Source organism: Phascolarctos cinereus, unplaced genomic scaffold, assembly GCF_003287225.1.
Source record: "Phascolarctos cinereus isolate Bilbo 61053 unplaced genomic scaffold, phaCin_HiC Scaffold_7;HRSCAF=346, whole genome shotgun sequence".
In the NCBI taxonomy this organism is placed as follows: Eukaryota; Metazoa; Chordata; class Mammalia; order Diprotodontia; family Phascolarctidae; genus Phascolarctos; species Phascolarctos cinereus.
The window spans coordinates 49,886,643-49,906,234 of NW_027556180.1; the positions used below are offsets into that span (position 1 = coordinate 49,886,643).

Consider the following 19,592-nt stretch of genomic DNA (forward strand, 5'->3'; position numbering starts at 1 on the left):
GCAAGGAGCGGGGAGTGGATAAATCCAGAGGGGAGGGTGAGGGAATTGGGTAAGTCAGGCTATAGAAGGGTGTCAGGATTAAAGGGAATGGGAGGATGAGGGAGGGATCCTGGCAGGGAGTGGGTTAAATAATAGGAAGGCCAGGAATCAGGTAGAAGTGAAGTACCAGAGTCAGAAGGAATAGGAAATAAGATAGGCACAAGCATAAAACAAAGATTAGGAGTAGAATCTGTTAGGTAAAGTATGTGTTATGTATGTATGTATATAGGTATGTGTGTGTGTGTGTGTGTGTGTGTGTGTGTGTGTGTGTGTGTGTGTATATACACACACACACACATGTATATATCTCCCCAAATATATTCATGCTTAATTGTAGGCTTCTGGGTTGGGGGAAAAAAGGGGGGGAAAGAACAAAGTAAAAAGTATGCAGCAGAGAACAAAAGAAAACTTGCAAGGAAGCAAAGAAAAGGTGGATAGCTCTCAACACAATGTGTAGTATTTATTACATAGGCTTTCTTGAAATGGAAATTTATTGCTATATATTTTGAATCTTCTCACATTCTTCTGTGCACATGACATGCTTTTTAAAATTTTCTTATTTTGTATTTAAGTTTATGATGTTTCTTTTTTCTTTTCTTGTGTATTTAAGTTTTAGGAAAATAAAATAAAATGAGAATAAGAATAATAAAAACCTGTTCATCTGTTGGCCACTTATCTACTGAGCAATTCACTCTCTTAGAAACTTTTAAAATAACCTACTTTTGAAAGGAAGCTGCTTTTTTTAAATTATTATTATTTTAAGGAATTGGGGTTAAGTGACTTGCCCAGGGTCACACAGCCAATAAGTGTCAAGTGTATGGTCTGAGGCCAGATTTGAATTCAGGTTGTCCTGACTCCATGGCTGGTACTCTATCCACTGTGCCACCTAGCTGCCCCCTCCCCCTTTTTAATGGTGAATTTCAGTATTATTTATGTTTTATAAGTAATATTGTGTTAACATAGACAAAATGAAATGTAAGATTAAATAATTTCTGTACAATTACTTTTAATGATACAGGCCCTCCTTGCCTGCTAAAGGAGTGGGGTGTGTGTGTGTGTGTGTGTGTGTGTGTGTGTGTGTGTGTGTGTGTGAGAAATTTGGTATAAGCACAAATTATCCAAAGAGCTATTTTTTTTTAAGTGAAGAATTCTCTTTTCTAGAAAGGTGATGTGACACAATGGATAGACTGTTACACTTGAAGGAGGGAAAGCCAGTGGTCGAATCTCACTTCTGACATTTCCTAGCAGTGTGATATTAGACAAGTCATTCAGCATCTCTGACCCTCAGGCACCTTTGTAAAGTGAGGTTATAGATGTTACAGATTCCAGCCCACCATTTCCAACATATGTTGATTTTTACCTCTTGAGAGCTTACTCAGTCAAGAATTACGTATGTACCATCACAAAATTATGAAATGTTTTATGTAGGAGAGACCTGTAAGTATCTTTGAATCTGATTGAGCTAAATTTTTAAAGTAACAGTGTTAAATGTTATATGTTGCACATTTAATTTCCTAGATAGTCATCATCAAGTCAAATAACAAATCAACCTCTTGGTGTCTTATGGATGGACAAAGTAACTCTCAGTATACAATAGGAACATTTCAAGGTTAACAATCTCTCACATGTGTCTTTGTCAAAACTCATTGGACTTTCATTATCTATAATTATGGGGATCCAAACAGAAGGTTGAATTACAATTGTTATAATAGGGGCAACTAGGTGGTGCAGTGGATACAGCACTGGCCCTGGACTAGGAGGACCCGAGTTCAAATCCGGCCTCAGACACATAACACTTACTAGCTGTGTGACCCTGGGCACATCACTTAACTCCATTGCCTAGCTAAAAAAAAATTGTTAGAACATAAGCTCCTTAAAGTCAGAGATTCCTTTTTTCTTTTTTTTCTTTTCCCATCTCTATTTCCAGTGCCTTCCATGTAATAAGTACTAAGTAAATGTTTGTTGAATTGAAGCCTTGGGAGTAGAAGGAGCATGATAACATTCTTCAAGATTTTATAAGGCTGTCACATAGAAGGAGGATTGAACTAGTTCTGGGCAGAACTAGAGGCAATGGGTAGAAATTAGAGAAAATGTGAATTTAGCATAAGGTAAAACTTAGAAGTAACTAGTGTGTCTGAAAATAGAATGGACCCCCCTGGGAGGGAGCTGATAGATGAGGATGGTGGGGAGATTCCTGTTCAGATATGGTTTGGTCTCTGACCTCTTAGCTTATCAAATTTGCAAATATGCAGAGCTGGGAGAGGGAGCTAATATACTGCATAACTGAGTGGAGGGTCCAAAAAAGAGAGGAACAGTAGACTGAATCTAAAACGATGAAACTGAGACTCTTATACTTAGGTTCAGAAAATTAACTTCAGATATGCATGATGGGGGGCATGCTGGTTAGACAGCAATTTGTCTGGAAAAAAAAAGAGGTGGGGATCTATAAGTGGACTACAAGTTCAAACTTGAGTCATCAGTGTGTTGGCAGAAAAAAAATAATATGACCTTAGAATAATTTAGTAGAAGAAAAAGCGAGGAAATTGTGCTGTTTCCTGCCCACATCAGATCATAACGGGAGTATTGTGTTCTGTTCAGGTATTTCATTTTAGGAAGGATATTGAGAAATTGGAGGCCATTCAGAAGAGGGCAAACAGAATAGTGAAGGGCTGAAGGAAGTAATGATATTTAACCTAGAGAAAAGAAGAATAAAAGTAGATATAACCGTCTTTTTTTTTTTTAACAGGGTCTTGTTGAAAATATAATATTGAGCATCAGTACAACCACCTGGACTTGGTTACCATTTACAATTAAATTAATGAACTTTAATGAATAAAATAACATTTTTTAATAATTCTTACTATCCACTCTTTAGCAGTAGAAACACTTTTATAACAGATCTGTAATCATATCAAGTCAATCACTCAGTAAGCATTTACAAAGTGCCTACTACATGCCAGAGACAATCCCAGCCCTGAAGGAGTTTACAATCTTATGGAATCAGCAATTGCCCATGATTGCAAATGCATGTCTTGTTCTGCACCTCAGGTCCATTATCTTTCTGCCAAGGGGTGGAATGCATATTTCAAAACTCAAAGAAACTCAGAAAAACTCAAAGAAAACTCAAGAAAAATAAAGTTTAAAAAGTATGCTTTGATCTGCATTCAGACTCTATCAGTCCTCTGTTTGGAGGTGGATTGAGGCTAAACTTTGTGAAAAGGCTGTCTATAATAGGTGTCTCCTCTTTCTCTCTTCTCATTCTTTTCTTAACCCATTACAATCTGACTTCCAGGATCATCATTCCACCAAAACTGTTCTCTCCAAAGTTATCAATGCTCTCTTAATTGCCAACTCCAGTGGCCTTTTCTCAATCTTTCTTCTCCTTGACTCCTCTGCAGCCTTTGGCACTGTTGATCACCCTCTCTTCCTGGATACACTCTTCTCCCTAGGTTTGCAGGACACCACTCTTCTGGTTCTTCTACCTATTGTAAGATTCTTATCCAGATCACTCTCTAACAGCAGATAGGTTAGCACAAGGTTCTGTCCCAGGGCCTCTTCTCTTTTCCTTTTATACTACTTAACTTAATGATCTCATCACCTCCTACAGATATAATTTCATTAATTATCAGTCGCATGCTGATAATTCTTAAATCTACCTATCTTATCCCAACCCCTCTGCTTTCAGACTTTCAGACTTCCTTTCAGACATCTGAAATGGAATGTCCAGTCAACATCTTAAACTCAACATAGACAAAGCTGAAATCATCATTTTCCTTCCTAACCCTGCTCCCACTCCTGTCTTCCCTATTATTGTAATCATTTTTCTAGTCTACTGGGTTTGCAATATGTCATACTCAACTCTTTATTTTTTTTCTAATCCTTCATATCTAATCTATTGACAAAGCTTATCAATTTCAACCTTGCAACATCTTTTGGAAATGTCCCCTTCTCTCCTCTGATACTACCATCACTTTGGTGCAGGCTGTCATCAGCTTATCCCCTGTACTATGCAATAGCTTGCTAGTTGGTTGGCCTGCCTCAAGTCTGTCCCCACTTCAATCCATCCTGCATTCAGCCCACAAGGTGATTTTGCTAAAATGAGAGTCCCACTGTATCACCCTTCCCACTCAGTTAAATCTAGTGACAAACTGATCACCTCCAGGTCCAATACAAAACCTCTGTTTGGTGTTCAAAGCACTTCATAATCTAGCTGAATAATTTTATTTACTTATTACTTAATTTAATTTAAATTTATTTCTTAAAAAAAAGTCTAAAAGTCCTTTTGTATTATCTATAGAATAACCCTCAAAGATTCTTTTGTCTCTGTTCTTCTTTTGTTTATACAATGATCTTTGATTTTTGAAAAAAAAATGAAATAGGTTGAGGCACTATTTTGAAATGATTACTTCAGTTTTAGATATTAAGAGACATTAATTATAAATAAGTACCCAATATCAAAAGCTCGGGTTATGGTATTCTGAAACCTGAATTTGAGGGTCATTATGGTTCTATGTTGGCTGGGAAAACATTATTTAAAACTTAATAGTTAAATGAATAAAGCTAATTTTAAAAGTTAGATTTTTTTGACCTATATTTTCTATACTGTACAATTAGCAGGGCTCTTTTCTATTAAAATAATATCTTTAATCCATCTATATGACAAGAAAGAAAAAATTTGGTGAGAAACAAAACTACATCCCTTTAGTATTGACAAAGACCAAGAATTCCATGGGAAAAAAAAGAAAGAAAAATCTATTTTCCTCTAGTGGCATTTAACAGCTATATCTGCTGATGTATGTAGAAAAATATTTTTAAGAGTAATTCATATATTTACATGCAAAAAAAATCTTGTTAAAGTGATTTCTGTTTCTGATATGGCCTATACCTAATGGTTATATACAGTTTACATACAGGTTGAAACTGTGTAAGTAACCATTGGATACATGTCAAATTATGTTGTGATTTGCATCATTGAACGAACTTCCAAGTAGATGAGAGCAGTGATCCATTTGGGTATGTATATGAGTAGATTTGTAGTCTGCATATGTCAAGTATCTTTCATTCATTCAACAACACTCATTCAACACTTGTCTAATGCATATTACGTGCAGACCACTGTACTAGGAATTCTTGTAGAACCAAATTTGTTATAAAGGTTTAAAACACAAACAGTCACAATACATAGTATTATGTGAGACACATGCTAGAAAGTTGGAAAAGAAAATGCAATGTGAAATCTGAGAGAGAAGGTCATTACTGGAAAGGCTTCCTGAGGGAAGTGGCTTTTAAGTTGCCCCTTAAAGTAAAGCAATAATTCAATAGGTAAATGCCACATGTGAACAAAGGCGAGGAAAAAGAGTAAAGCAGATGGCTTGCCCTAGGGATGTTTGAATTTATCACACAATGTGCAGAAAGGACTTAGCATGAAGCAAATTTAGGAAAATAAGGTGGCATAAGATATTACAGGGCCTGTAGAGAAGTAGAGAAGTTTGCATTTTACCTTAATAACAATATGGATCATCTAAAGATTTTTTGAGCCAAGGAGTAAGGTAATCAAATATATGCCTAATAAAGATAATTCTGACAGCAGAATGGATTGGTGGGATGAGAGAGAACATGGTAAGAAACGATTATGACAATAGTCCAGGTAGGTGGCAATGAGGGTCTATTTTTTGGGAGGGTTGTGATAGTGGGAGTAGAGGAGATAGATGTAAGCAAGGTTGCAGAGCTGGAATCAACAGGACATGGTAATTGATTGAATATGTGATGTATAAAAGAGAAGAATTGAACTTAACTGCAAAGTTATGAGCATGGGACATGGCATGAATGATGGATTTAACAGACAGGATATTAAAAAGAATTAGAAGTTCAGGAGCAAAGATAATGAGCTTAGTTTGGGAAATGTTGAGTTCAAAGTAGCAATGTAGTACCAAATTGCAAATGGTCTATGGGCAAGTAGCAGAACAGGTCTATGGCCAAGAAGAGAATTCAGCACTAAAGCTGGGAAGTTTTGGAAGTCTAGGAAGACATTTTCACATTAATTGGATTGTTAAAGCAATGGGAATGTGTGAGATTAGTCAGGAAAGAATGTAAAGAGAGAGTAGAAAAAGTCCTATTACATACCCCCAGAAAGACCGAGATTAAATGGTTGGAAAGAAGATGAGAAAGAAGGAAACTAGCCAGAGAATTGGTGTTTAGAGAGGTAGAAAAGAGACAAGTCCCCAATAGCAAGGAAAAGTCAACTGCATCAAAAGTTGCAAAGAGAGTAAAGGGGATAAGAATTATAAAAATAAAAAGGGTTCTGGGTTCGATTATTACAATGTCATTGGTGTCTTTTGAAAGAGTAATTTCAAAACATACAAGACTAAAGCCTAATTATGATATTATTGTTTGGGGAGTGGCCAAATAAATTATAGTATGTGAAAATAATACGTTATTCTGTTATAAGAAATGACAATGAAGAAGTCAGGAGATGCATGGGAACATCTACAAACTAATGTAGAATCAGGGATTCAATAAACAAAATGACCATGTGTACATGGAAACCAAATGTATATAATGTATGAATTTGGCCCCAAAGAGAAATTGAGAAAATGTACTTTTTTCTCTCATTGCAGAGAAACAGAAGACTGTAGGTATGGCATGTTGCATATACCATCTGAGGTAGTTAATGTGTAAGATTACTTTTGCTTAGCTTTTTTTTTCATTGTTTTTAAATGGGATGTAACCTTCTCTTGTAAAAAAAAAAAGAAAAGCAGATAAGCTTTTTTTAAGGAATGGAATACTAGATTGGGGAAGGTAGACATTAGGAAACAATGTTATATAAAAGAAGATATTGATAAAAAATAAGGTTTAAAAGTTGTACATGAAATCAGAAATTCTCATTACTCTGAGAGAGAGAGAGAGAGAGAGAGAGAGAGAGAGAGAGAGAGAGAAAGGGAGGAATATTGCGTATGAATAAAATGGAATATTATTATGTAGTAAAAATGAGAAATTTAGAGAATTCAGAGAAACATGGGAGGATTTGTATGAACTTATTTGGAGTTAAATAAGAAGAAATGGAAGAATAAGATGCAGAAAGACCCTGGCTAGGCAAATGAAAAGCTCTCCAAAAGGAAACTAACACTGAGTAACTGAGTATGCCACAATGGTTCAGGAAATAGATAATAAACTCACAACTTCCTTCTTTTTACAAAGTCAGGGTACTTATGCTGTCAGAATGTTGCATACATTGTCACACCTAGTCAAGGTAGGTCTAATTTTTGCTTATCTGCTTTTCTTTTCTTTTCTTTTCTTTTCTTTTCTTTTCTTTTCTTTTCTTTTCTTTTCTTTTCTTTTCTTTTCTTTTCTTTTCTTCTCTTTTCTTTTCTTTTCTTTTCTTTTCTTTTTTTTACAAGAGAAGGTTACATCCCATGGGGTGGGAGTGGGTGGTGAAATATGAAAGGACAGTTACGTGTGAATATTAACTTTTCCAAAATTTTCCACCCAGTTCTCTATCTCTTTCTGAATTCTTATCTTCTATACATTGTTGTAGAAGTATGTAGTGACTTTCATTATTTATATTTTAGGCCCCATAGCAAAGAATAGAGCTGTAGCCTTGGCCTTTGAAAAACCTGAGTTCAAGATCTGCCTCTTAAACCCACTGGCTGTGTCAGTCACTTAATTTCCCATTGTCTCAGTTAATTTCTTTTTTTTAATCTTTTAGAGAACTTATGTAGCACTTAATACTTAATAGTATTTTATTGTTTCTGATTACATGCAAAAATCATTTTCTTTTTTAAAATAATTAATTAATTTATTTTTAGTTTTCAACGTTTACTTCCATAAGATTTTGAGCTTCAAATTTCTCCTTCTCTCTTTCCTTCCCCCTCCCCAAGCTGGCATGCAATCTGATATAGGCTCTACTTATACATTCATATTAAACATATTTTCACATTAGTCATGATGTAAAGAAGAATTAGAACTAGTGGGAGAAACCAAGAGAAAGAAAAACAAAACAAAACAACAAAATAAAAGGAGGGCAAATAGTATACTTTCATTTACATTCAGAATCCACAGTTCTTTCTCTGGATGTGAATACCATTTTCCATCATAAGTCTCTTGGAATTGTTTTAAATCCTTGTGTTGCTGAGAAGAGCTGAGTCTATTACAGTCAGTCATTGCACAATGTGGCTGTTACTGTGTACAATGTTCTCCTGGTTCTGCTCACTTCACTCGATTTCCAATTCTTTGCCACCAAAAAGAGAACTGCTATAAATACTTTTGTACATGTGTTTCCAAAGCTCATTTTTAACATTCACTTGTACAAGATTTTGAGTTTCAATTTTTTACTCTCTCTTCTCTCCCCCCTTTTTCTCACTCCTCCCCTCTCACACTTTCCCAGGACGTCATACAATCTGATATAGGCTATACGTGTACAATGGGGCATCTTCTGCTGAGGCAACTCCAGGTGATTCAGCACGGGCCAGGGAAAATAGGTATCCCACAGAGGACAGACCTCCACGTGCTTCAGGCAATTTCTAAGAGTTTTGAGCAACTACAATCTGCATTGGTAGAAGGAGGTCCCTCATTGAGTGTTTGAATGAAATCACACGTCCAGTCCAAGGGAAAACAATCACAAAGCTATAATTAATCATTCTGTATATTGTGGTTCTGACTCTGCTAACTTTGCGCTGTATCATTTTGTGTTCCCATAGGTCTACATAGTCTTCGTATCTAGTGTGAGATCCATGTGGGCTTCCTAGAAGGGAGATGCCCACTCTCTGTCCTTTCTTCTTTTCTCCAGCTTTAGCAGCCTTTTCTAGTCCTTCTTTGTCCTCCTGAGAGAGAGATACATCTGGGAACCCCAGATAGCACCCAGACCCTATCTGTCCTAGGGGATACCCCTGATCTCTGCCCATTGCTTGGGGAGGAGTTTCTATTTTTTCGGGTCTTGTGCTTTTTATTTTATTTTTAATTTGTAGAATAAAACAGGCATTTTCGTAAAAAAAATCTCCTTGTCAATAAAGCACTTTGCCATCTCTGGCATTGGTGGCATGCCCCCCCCCCAAAAAAAGGCAGGGTATAAAGGGCTGAATTTGGAGGAAGGAAGCTCTTATCTCAAATGTAACCCTGAGGCTTACTGGTTATGTGATCACAAGCAAATCACATTACTTTTCTGAACTGTCCTCTCCAGATCTATAAATAGGCCCTTGTATGTAGCACATAGCTTGTGAAACTCAAGTGAGATGACATATGTAAAGCATTTTAAAATGGCATGTCAAAAATAGGTTATGTAAGCCATTATAATATCAACAAACATTTATTAAGCTTACTCTGTGCCAGGTAACTGGGTAAAGAGAAAAAAGTAAATAATTACTGGCTTCAAGGAGCTTTCATCCTAACAAGGGAGGATAATTCTAAATAACTATGTACATACCAAATAATATAAAGTACAAGGAAGTAAGGTGCTATTTTATTTGAATTCTCAAGGAAGCCAAATGCCAAGGGGAGGAGGTGAAGAGGGAGTGCATTCCAGCTCTGAAGGGCAGCCAGCACAAATGCGGAGACTAGGAGGAGAGGAGAGAGCAGGTGGGAAGAACAGCAAGAAGCCCAGAGAAGCATTGCTGAGTATGTGGAGGGAAGTAAAATGTGACATGAATAGACATGGTGGAAGGAGCCAGGTTGTGAAGGGTTTTAAGGGCCAGAGAGAAAACAAATTTTAAAATCTCTAGAATTTTACTTGTTTCTCCAATGCAAGTGTTTTTTTTCTTTGAAAATACTGACTTGACCTGCCCTTCAGTTAGGTGGGGACAATAAAACACTAAAATGCTTTAACCTCATCTTATCCATCACCAACGTCATTCAACCCAATCAAAGGACCTACTAAATATGTAAACTGGAAAATTCAGCAGTTGGTACCTCCTAGGTGATCAATAAATGATTGTTGGTTGCCTGGTTTGTTAGATTCAAGGCTTCCTAATTAATCCTGACCTCACTCTTCTCACTGATCCCATCACACATCTGATTCAAATGTCCCTTTATTTCTCACTCCAAGCCTTTGCCCAAGCAGGTCTGAGTACTGGGAACAAACTCTCTGTGCACTCTTAGCTAAACTGTAAGGGGCATCACGCTTTCAGGAAGTAGTGTTAGACTTGGAGTCAGAAAACCCAAGCTCAGGCACCTAGCTGCATGGCCCTGGACAAGTCAGATATCTTCTCAGCCTCGGTTCCTTCATCTGTAAAATGAGGGAGTAGGCCTTCTTAGGTCCTTTCCAGCTCCTTGCTCCTATGACTGCTTATCTTCTTCAGAATCAGAGCTCCCTCTGTTTGTACTGAGGTCTACAGAAAGCCTGCTCACATGTATCATTCCCTCCTCTCCGTATGAATCTCTACAATTCCCAGGCAAAAATACAAGTTTTCCTCTTCTCTCCATTAAAATGTGTTTCCTGTACCATTAGGAAGGCTGTGTGAATGTGCATGCCCATTTTCTTAATGACCATCAATTGATGTCTCAATATTGAATCTTATCGTAGACTTGGGAAAGGAATTGAGGTCTCTGTTCTTCCAACTCCATGATTTTATATAGCAGAAAAACAGAAGGAGGAAGTGAAAAGGAGTGGGGATTGTTCATCCTTCCTTCTTGAAGAGGACCAATGACGTCAGGAGGGTGATCTCTTGACTTACAAGTGAACTGGATGTAAGTGAGGTAGGGCTAAGCAAAGTCACCAGTCTCACTCAGAAGGGATCCAGGTTCAGGAAAGCACAATTTCAAAAGAAGGACCTCTCCCTAGAGGTTTAATTAAGTTGCAAAGGTGGAGTCTATTGGTTAATAGCCTCTGCCAGCCTAGTTGTATTTTTTTTCCTTCATTTCCTCTGTTGAAGGCTTTTAACCACACAGTTCAAGTCAGACCAGAGGACTAGAGTCAGGTAGGTAATTCTTCACTCTGCTAAGGGTATGAGGGTGGAACCACACAAAGAACTAAATGGGAAATACCACATACCTTTAGCTAAGGGAGAGGCTGGGAGAGAGTCCGCAGGTCAGATTAGAAGCAGAGTGAGCCGGGTGCTGCAGAATTCAGGGAGGGGGGAGAAAAGGGTTGAGTGGAGCCTGCCGGCAGCTTGGCTTTGTTAGAGACCATGGTCGGATGCCAGGGTTTGGTTCGGAGTAGGAAGGGGCAGGTTGTCCCTCTGGGAGTCTGGAGAGCAGGGGAAAGGGATGGATTTAGGGAGTGCGGGACTAGAGGAGGGAGGAGAGCAGGGGAGGAGGTGGTAAGTGGGCTGGGAATGATCTGAGGGATGCCAGTCATGAGTTCTGGTGGTCTTTGGGGGCAAGGCTGCCAGGGTAGTTTGAGAGCAATTCTGCTTGGAAAGATAACGAGCTGAAACAGGAAAAAGAGTCCTAAAGTTAAAAAAAAAATAGTGAGTCTCCTTTGGTGGGTTGGCAGCAAAGAGCTTGGGTGGAACGGCTGAACTGGGCTTTCTGAAATCACGCAATCCCCAGTCAAATATCCGAGCATGGGATATGTAATCCAACACATACAATAGGAAGAAAGTGGTCCATGATATACCCAAGAAATGCTTACCAAAGGCTGGAGCATGCAGAGGTCAATTAAAGAAGACCAAGGAGGAGAGAGCCCTTACAGCAAGAGGCAGCTCATGCCATTCACTTATCTGGGAGAGTTGTGAATTATTTGCTTTTGTTACTGCAGTTCCTGGTTATTCACTTGTGTCCAACTCTTCATGACCCCATTTGGGGTTTTCTTGGCAAAGATTCTAGAGTGATCTGCCATTTCCTTCTGCAGCTCATTTTAGAGATGAGGAAACTGAGGCAAACAGGGTTAGGTGACTTGCTGAGGGTCACCCAGCTAGTCAGTGTCTGAGGCCAAATGTGAACTTGGGAAGAGATAATACTCTATCCACCACACCATCTTTTTTTCCCCTTTGCCCAGAGCTAAAATCTGCCCCTCCAACTTCCAGTCAGTCAACAGTTTATTACAGCGCTCACTGTGTCAAGACACTGTGTTAATAGCGAATCAAAGGAGCTCCCAAACTACTAGAAGAGGCACCATGTAAACAGATACAGAGGATATAATATAGATGAAAGATGATCTTAGAGAAAGAAAGCACTCGAATCCTGGGGAGGAAGGAAAAGGGGGGACAGGAAGGACTCCTGAAGAATGTGGGATTTTAGCTGAGTGAAGGGGGGACTAGGAGCTGGAGGGGAGGAGGGAGAGTGTCTCAGAACTGGGGTTCACCCAGGAGACTGGACATGGACTGACTTTGTTTCTCCACTAGTTCTGAATGGAACAAGTGTAATGCCTCTTCCGCCTGAATTTGTGCTGCTTCTATTTAAGAGTCCTGGAGTGGGGACCAAAGAAAAGTGATCTGGAGTTAAACAATTCCACTTTCTTATGCAAGGCAGTCAGAAAGGACCTAAAAAGCAAGGCAAGGCAGGGCAGGGGGGAGGGAAGAAAGAACGAAGGAAAACTAAAATCATTTATTGAAAGTGTATTTTGCCCTGTTAGTGAGGCATGTGGAAGGATATGGAATACTCCCTCAAATGCTATAATGTACAATCCCTGCTAGTACAGGGTTAATGTAGTCCAACTGTCCATATGGTTTTATTTATTGTTTTAATGATTCCTGGAAATCTTGTTATACTCATTCTCCTTTTCCAAGAGCAGGCTGTCCTGTGATATTGGGTATTTTATTGTGCACCTTTTCTGTCAGGAAGAATCAGAAAAAAGTTATTCATTCAGTGAGACTTGCTCAATCAGAAACAAAGAGGGCATGTATCCACAGGTAATTTGTTTTCTTAATAGCAGAAATTTCCCCTAATAGTATTTAGGGTTTCTCAGGATTATTGGGAATGAAAAAAAGAAAATGTCCACTAAGGATTATAAGAGAGGAAAAAAGGTACATTATTTATTTCCTTCATTGGTTAATACACTTACAAAATTGGTTAATACACTTTATTGGTTAATACACTTACAAAAATACACTTACAAAATACACTTACAAAATACACTTACATTGGTTAATACATGGGACTTCCATATTTTAATCAGTTCCCAAATCTGGAAGAGAATTTCTTTGCTTAAAACACCATTAAAACAAAACCAAAAAGTATTTCAGGGCACATTAAAAATCAAATTGAACTCACAGAGCCCAGATCGTATCTCTTTCCATCAACAATTTGGTTCAGGATTATAAAATCATCATTCCAGATCTGGAAGAGGTTAGCATCTTATTCAGTCCCCCTATTTTACAAATCAGGGGTCCAAGGAAAAGGGAAACTAAGTAACTTGTCCAAGCTGACACAGATCTTAAGTGTCAAAGGTTGGATTTGAACTCATATTCTCTTACTGCAGAGACATTGCTCTTTTTACTGGACCACACTCTTACCAGATTACTCTTGTCTCAGGGAAGTAGCCTAGTATACTGTAAAGAGATATGGCCTTGGAGTCTGTAGAGACTTATGCTTCCAAATTACTTGTCCAATGCCAAACATGTAGTTGCCATGGTGAAACTGTATGAGTTTACAGATCTCCAGGTAGAGGAGAGCTTGGAGACCATTTAGGTCAGCCTCCTCATTTTAGAGATGAGGACACTAAAGCTCTGAGTCACAGGTGCTAAATGTCAGAAATTAATGTGGATTCTCAGATTCCAGTGCTAGAGTTAGACCTTCTGCATTTCACTGCTTCCGCTGCGTTCTGAATCGGAAACACATATAAGCTATATGACCCTGAGCAAATCACCTTTAATGAGCCTCAGTTTTCTCATCTGAAAGATAGGGATGATAATAATTGTACCCACCTCACATACTTGTGATAATCAAAAGAAGTTGTTTATATAACATATGAAGCTCCCTCTAATTCCCAGCTATGATTTTCCTTGTGGGCAAAGACTGTTACCTTTTTGTCTTTGAATCCTTAAAAGTATTGCAGGAGCATAAGAAAAGCTTGTGGATTGGTTTATTATTGGGGGTGGGATAGGGATAATGTTGGAAAAGAAGCAAATAGCATTTTGGAATTGAAGTCTGAAGGACCCAAGTGCAAATCCATGACATGGATAAGTCACCTAATTTCCACATGCCCTGCCAACTCCCTAAGACATCTCTAGAAAGCTAATTTATTTTTTCCCTTGGAGGGAATTCCCATGACTGAAGTTTTCAACCTCTGAAGAAATTGTAGATCCTCTGCCTTCTGCTATTGTAATCCAGCAATGAAGCATTTTGTTATATGGTCCAGAAAGTGTTCCAACAGCTTTATCTAATATAGTGTGCAAATAAGATAAAATGAACTTCAAGACATCTTAAGACTAAGGATTTCTCAAAGTTATTTTTTTCCCTCTGAAAGGTAACAATATTTGGAATGAGAAAGTGTCTTATTTAAAGGCAGAGAGCAGTGCATAGACACAGGGCAGAGGCAAAAATAATTAAGAGCTGAAGGTCAAGGTTTGTTTTTGCAGAAAAATAAGAGGACAGTTTGTCTTTTGTCAGTTACTCTGTAATGAGAGTATTTTTAGAATGTTTTCTTTTTCCCCTTTCCTTAAGGTTTATTGTATGACGTACATCCAAAGCTGCCCTGAGCATCCAAAAACCACTGTACATTTCAATAGATTTTTCCCTCCTCTCCCATAGATTCTAAAATGTATGGTCACTTTCATTCAAGGTTCCCACCATTTCTACTTAAAAAAAAAAACAATTTATCTTTGGTAAATTTCAGTTCAAGGACCGGGGTTCAATTCCTGGCTTTCCTACAGCCAGCTTGCATGGTTGACTACTTTTAACTCTCTGGGCCTCAGTTTCTTTATCTTTAAAATAAGTGGGGGTTGGACTAGATATTCTTTTAAGTCCCTTCTAGTTCTGTGTCTTTTGAATCCAGGCTTCCGGGCAGCTAAGTGGTGCCGAAAGGCATAAAGCACTGGGCCTGGAGTCAGGAAGACTCATCTTCCTGAGTTCAAATCAGACCTCAGACACTTACTAGCTGTGTGACCCTGGGTAAGTCAAGTAACTCCGCTTTCCTCAGAGAGCTGGTGAAGGAAATGGCAAACCACTCCGATGTCTTTGTCAAAAAATCCCCAGATAGGGTCATGAAGAGTTGAATGTGACTGAAATGATTGACCAACAAAAACGTGGACCCAGACTATGGCCTTTAGGTCTTGAAGAAGACAGATAACTGTTGGAGAAATAATCTGCCTTTCCTCCTGTTCTGAAATCTCCTTCCTGCTCTTGAGAAAGCTCTGAGTTGATAAATTCAGTAAGTTGGGCCCAAGAATTTGGTAAATCTGACAGTCCATGAGGATGTAGCATGCATGGAAAGAATGTGTATGTGCACGTGTGTGTGTTTCGGTTTAATTTTGTTTTTGTTTCTTTTAAATTTCTTCCCTAAGGTAATTAAGGTCTTCTGATTATATAGTGATATTTCTAGATATATAATTTCTCTATCCCAAACTGACAAGCTACCTTCCTTGGCAGTCTTTTGATAAAAAGTCAATGAATGGAGGAATTGAGGGTGGGGAGAGACAAGCAGATTGCGAAGGGAGTTCAGGTCCTTACAGAAAAGTTAGTACTCTTGTAATATTACTGAAATCCACAGCTATCTTTCATCCTACAATCAATGCAAAGGAATGAGGGCCAATTTCCTGAAAAGAGGGTGTGGGAGTGGCTTTTTTTATTCTGAGAAATACTCTTAGGAAACAGAGAAGTTAATTATAGGCTTTTACCAGTCTGTAACTTGGTGCTGGAGACATTGGACAATTGTCAAACCTTTAATGCAATAAGGAAATGAAAAATCAAATTTCAGCTGCCAATTACTCAGTAGCCAATTGCTAAATCTTTATACTAATGTGTAATGTAAGGATCCGTTATATTAAAACAAGACAAAAGAAAGTCACAGAATCTCATGAGCTGGAAAGGACCTCTGAAGTTCTCTTGTCCAACCAATACTTGTATAGGAATTTCCTGTTGAGCATCCCCCTAAAAATTGTCATCCAATCTTCACTTAAAGGCTTCAAGTCAAGAATAATTCACCACCTACCAAGGCAACACAAAGATTCCTCATAAATTTACAAATTTCAAAGGGCATGCATTTGAAACTAGGATGCGCTTTCTTATTATATGTCATACCGAGACTGAGCAAAGCTTTCTGCAAGTCTCATATAGATAGGATTCTTGAAGGCTGTTAGCCCATGAACCAGAGTTCCAGTTGTGGTGTCCTTCCACCACATTTCATAAAGAGTTAGGGTTGTAGGGAAATATAGAAGTTAAGACTTTAAATTGTGAATCTGTTGTCCCATACATGTAGGCTTATTTAGAAGTGCTCATAATCCTACCCAGTTTCCAGAGTTTACAACTGCCCTCAAATACATGTAACTGAAAGGTTTAACTGTAGATCACTTCATAACACTCTTCTCATTGGTAAAGATAATGATGACTTCAGGCAGCATTCCTCCATAAAGGGTGGCAGGGGCACAAGAGTTTGGTAAATTGGAACTTTGTTCTTCCTTCTGGCTTTGAGAAGGGGAACTGTGCCCCTTACCCCAAAAAGTTATTTTGATAACCAGTTTATCTCCCTAGAGACTTGGGAGCTTTCCCTTTGAGTGAGATTGGGAATTCTCTCTGCTGCCATGAGATACTCCCAATGTATACCACCTGGTGTATTCTGAACTATGGAATTTTTCTGATTTCTCTTTGCTATCTGCTTGGACAAACAGGTTTATTCACGATTTATTATTTTTAGTGGGCTGTTCAATAACCAGCATTTAGTGGGAAGGCCCCAAGCCTTTGGATGTATATAAGCAGTACCTCTTCTTTTTTATTGGATAGTGATTAGGGAAGTGGCTGGAATCTAAAAAGCAATGGAAAGACCCTCACCCCAGAGAGGCTGGGGCTCTTTGGGCAGGGAAGATGCCTGAGGGTCTTTCAGTCCCCTTACGTCATAGTGTATTTGCACTAATAAACCAAACAATTCCTGCTGGCACAAAAGTCAACAATGATTAATGCTAAAATATAGTGAGTTGTTCTGTTTTTCTTTTTCTCCTTTTAGAAGTATCTTATTTATACATTAATGTCACAAATTACTTTTCTCCATAAATATAAATGTGCTCTGAAGATTACAGGACTATATTTTTAAATAACTTGCATATGAGCAGGAAACTCTCAGAACTGCATTCTTTTATCCCTTCATCCTCCCCAAAACATTCAGGATGGAACAAAGTTCTTCAGAAAAGAATCTAAACCACTCCTTTCCACTTCTGGCACCAATGATAAACTACGGTCCACTGATTTTATCTGAGGGTATTATGCTGTTCTCCTGGGCTATCAGAATCCTGTAATTTAAATGTTGAAGCTGCCCCCATTCTTCACCCCGCAAAGTAAGAAAGGTTAATTACTAAATATTGGTTGTTTTTCCTACCGTTGCCAACGTGAACAGGCCATTTCCTATAGTCCTTTGCTCCCTTCCTGTCTACTTCCCTTCACCCCTCAACTTTTGGAACAACTTGGCCGGGTCCAAAGTGGGTGGGGAGTGGGGATACAAAAACTACTGCCTGGGTGTTGAGCCACTTGGGTCTGCCAGAATCAATTGCCCGAGCCAAATGCCTAGGGGTGAGGAGAGAGGAAGAGCAAATCAAAAAACTCTTCCGTGAAAACTGCTCCATTAGAAGACCCTCTCCCCCAGCAGGACTTGTCTGACTGTTTTGTCTTCGGATCTGTCTCAAAACATCACAAGGGAGGGGCACCATCACTGGCTTGCTCTTGTAACTTCCACAGAGCCATATTTGCGCTCTCTCTCTCTCTCTCTCTCTCTCTCTCTCTCTCTCTCTCTCTCTCTCTCCTCTCTCTCTCTCCCTCTCTAATCTTGGGCAGGAGCCCAAGGAAAGTGCTCTCTAGGCTACACCCTGCTTCACTTTGCCTTTCTAGACCTGCCCCACCTTCTCCTCCTCCTTTTTCCGCTACTCCTCTTCTTCCCCTTTTTGAAAACATTCATTCCTTTTTCAACTCCAAGAATTCCCCACCCTTCCGAGGCTCTTCTGGGAACTTGGAGCTATCTAGAGAGAGAGAGCACGGAATCCAGCCTGTCCTGGGTGGGCGACACGAAGGTGGAGTGGGTGGATGGGGCAGGGTCCTGGCCAGCGTTGCTTTGGGAAGGGGGCTGGTTGGGGCCGAGGACTGGACAGCTCCTGCCTTCCGTTACTACATTCCTGGGGCGGAATATCCTCCCTTTGCCCAGTAGGGTGGTTGAGGCTCGGTAATCACCCCGAGAAGCGAGTTGCTGTCGCCCTGAGAGTTTGACGAGCAGTGGAGAGGAGAACGGAAGAGGGGAGAGGGGAAACGGGAAAAGCAATCACAGCTTGGCTTTCACCAACTGGGTGGTATCAGACCAGTTAGGGGAGCGGGAGGTGGGGTGGAGAGGAAGGCATTAAGGACGTGGGCACAGTTACCAACTTTTCAAGCGGCTGGGCTCCTCTGGGAGAATCTTTTCCTGGCCCCGCGGGGCAGCCTCTTCGCTGAAGCTCAGGATTTTCGGGAGCTGCTGAAACACCTCCCCTGGTTCCAAGAACTTCATCTGGTTTTGGGAAAGCTTGATTTAGCCCAGCGCCTGTCTGCCAAGCAGCCAGCCAGTCAACAAGCCAGCACTGCTTTCCAGGTACTATGCTTAGCACAGAGAATACAAAGAAAGGCCTAATAGCCATAGTAAAGAACAGAAAGAGGGGGAGAGAGAGAGAGAGAGAGAGAGAGAGAGAGAGAGAGAGAGAGAGAGAGAGAGAGAGAGAGAGAGAGAGAGAGAGAGAGAGAGAGAGAGAGAGAGAGAGAGAGTCTCTGCTCTCAAACAACACACACTGATGAGGAAAACAACATATAAACAACTACATGCTCATAAGATGTATACGGTGCAAATGGGAGATAGTCTTGGGGGAGGGAAGGAGAGTAAAAGGCTTCTTGAAAAAGGTGACAATTGAGCTGTGTCTTACGAGGAGCCAAGGAATTAGTGAGGTGGAGGCAAGAAGGGAAAGCATTCTAGTTATGGGGAGATCTAGTGAAAAAGCCCAGAGCCTAGAGATGGGAGTATGATTTTGCAAGAAGGTATCATGGCTGGCTATAGGTTGTAAGGAGTGAAAGGTAAGAAGGCTGGGAAGGTAAGAAGGGGTCAGTTTGTGAATGGCTTAAAAAGCTGAAGAGAGAATGTTATATTTGAGCCTGGAGGAAATGGGGAGCCACTCTCATTTATTGAACAGGGCTTGAATGTTGTCTGACCTGTGCTTTAGGAAAATTACTTTGACAGGTGAGGTGAGCATGGATTGGAACTGGAAAGATTTGAGGCAGGGGAACCAATTTGGAAGCTGTTTCCAATAGTCCAGGTGGGAGATAATGAAGACTTGAACTGAGGAGATAGCTATGTAATTACAGAGAATGTGTCTAATTCAAGAGATGTTGTTAGCTAGAAATGCAATTGTAGAAACAGCAGGATTTAGTAACTGATGAGATAAGGGTAATAATTGTGATGGAAGACTTGAGGATGACACTGAAATTGTAAGTCTGGGCACCTGAGAGGATGGTAGTTTCTCAGC

The 19,592-nt window shown here is 39.5% G+C and overlaps 1 protein-coding gene across 7 annotated transcripts in view; it reads left to right on the forward strand.

The window, feature by feature from the left end:
* PLSCR4 (phospholipid scramblase 4) overlaps positions 1 to 19,592 on the forward strand; it is a 140,967-nt gene that overhangs the window by 70,563 nt on the left and 50,812 nt on the right. For 4 of the 7 annotated variants that reach the window (XM_020980940.2, XM_078147235.1, XM_078147236.1 and 1 more), the window contains exon 1: positions 17,589 to 18,670. The exons of 1 other annotated variant lie outside the window; for it this stretch is intronic. The gene's annotated coding sequence lies outside the window, so the exon portion shown is untranslated. Of the gene's footprint in view, positions 1 to 10,715; positions 10,947 to 17,587; positions 18,671 to 19,592 lie in introns of those variants that run through there. 2 more of the 7 variants (XM_020980939.2, XM_020980942.2) reach the window with 2 other exon arrangements.